We start from the raw sequence: 1,970 nt of genomic DNA, 5'->3' as shown, positions 1-1,970 counted from the left end.
ACTGCGCCAAGCCGGGTTCGGACTGCTGTGACCCCAAGATTGACTTTTACAAGATCGAGCTGGACGTGAACAAGCAGTGCAAAGGCGCCGTGACGGGGGTCACGGTCAATGGAAAACCGGCCCTGGCACCCACATTCGACCCNTACGCCACCAACGATACAAAGGCAGTAATCAAGCTTACGGTGAGAGTAACACCTGAACACCTTTTTGTTGAACACAAGCACAACAATGCGTTCCTTGCTTGCCTCCCTGAAACATAAATCTGATGCTTGGGAGTTGGGAATGCTAATGTTCTCCTGGTCGTCCCTTCCGTCGCTCCCTCCTCAGGGCCTGAATCTTGACCTGGCGACTGCGGACGGCGCTGTGGTGTGCATGACGCTGGGCGGCTCGTGTCCCTCCATGGAGACACTCTGTGCGGAGGGCAACGGCTTCTGCAAGTATGCCGTCGTGCAAAGTGGAACGTGTGATTGCTGCCCCGTGGGCAAGCTAGGCTTCTTTGCGCCGCCACCGTCTCCGCTCCCACCCAGCCCTTTTCCGCCAAGCCCCTCGCCGCCTAGCCCTCTGCCGCCTTCACCCCGTCCTCCCAGCCCCTCGCCCCCTAGTCCGATGCCGCCGAGTCCCCGTCCGCCGTCGCCGCTTCCACCGTCGCCACTTCCGCCCAGCCCAGTACCACCCAGCCCGTTGCCACCGTCACCCAAACCACCCAGCCCGCTGCCTCCGTCTCCGCTTCCTCCCAGCCCCTTGCCACCTAGCCCACTGCCGCCCAGCCCTCGCCCCCCATCACCGCTGCCACCCAGCCCGCTGCCACCCAGCCCCCTACCACCCAGCCCGCTGCCACCTTCGCCCAAGCCTCCGAGCCCGCTGCCTCCATCTCCGCTTCCTCCTAGGCCCTCGCCTCCTAGCCCACTGCCACCCAGCCCGCTGCCACCCAGCCCGCTGCCACCCAGCCCGCTGCCACCTTCGCCCAAGCCTCCCAGCCCGCTGCCTCCATCTCCGCTTCCTCCCAGTCCCTCGCCTCCTAGCCCACTGCCACCCAGCCCCCTACCACCCAGCCCGCTGCCACCTTCGCCCAAGCCTCCCAGCCCGCTGCCTCCATCTCCGCTTCCTCCCAGTCCCTCGCCTCCTAGCCCACTGCCGCCCAGCCCGCTGCCACCGAGCCCGCTGCCACCGAGCCCGCTGCCACCCAGCCCGCTGCCACCCAGCCCCCTACCACCCAGCCCGCTGCCACCTTCGCCCATGCCTCCGAGCCCGCTGCCTCCATCTCCGCTTCCTCCCAGTCCCTCGCCTCCTAGCCCACTGCCTCCCAGCCCCCTACCACCCAGCCCGCTGCCACCGTCGCCCAAGCCTCCCAGCCCACTGCCTCCCAGCCCGCTGCCTCCCAGCCCGCTGCCTCCCAGCCCGCTGCCTCCCAGCCCGCTGCCTCCCAGCCCGCTGCCACCCAGCCCGCTGCCTCCCAGCCCGCTGCCACCGTCGCCCAAGCCTCCCAGCCCACTGCCTCCCAGCCCGCTGCCTCCCAGCCCGCTGCCTCCCAGCCCGCTGCCTCCGTCTCCGCTGCCTCCCAGCCCGCTGCCTCCCAGCCCGCTGCCACCCAGACCCCTACCACCCAGACCCCTACCACCCAGCCCGCTGCCACCTTCGCCCAAGCCTCCCAGCCCGCTGCCTCCATCTCCGCTTCCTCCCAGTCCCTCGCCTCCTAGCCCACTGCCGCCCAGCCCTAGGCCTCCATCACCGCTGCCACCCAGCCCGCTGCCACCCAGCCCCTTACCTCCCAGCCCGCTGCCACCGTCGCCCATGCCTCCGAGCCCCTCGCCTCCTAGCCCACTGCCACCCAGCCCTCGCCCTCCGTCGCCGCTGCCACCCAGCCCGCTGCCACCGTCGCCCAAGCCTCCCAGCCCGCTGCCTCCATCTCCGCTTCCTCCCAGCCCCTCTCCTCCAAGCCCACTGCCACCCAGCCCGCGCCCTCCGTCACC

Source organism: Volvox carteri (assembly GCF_000143455.1).
Source record: "Volvox carteri f. nagariensis unplaced genomic scaffold VOLCAscaffold_28, whole genome shotgun sequence".
Classification (NCBI taxonomy): Eukaryota; Viridiplantae; Chlorophyta; class Chlorophyceae; order Chlamydomonadales; family Volvocaceae; genus Volvox; species Volvox carteri.
Note: the sequence above shows the minus strand (reverse complement) of the source record.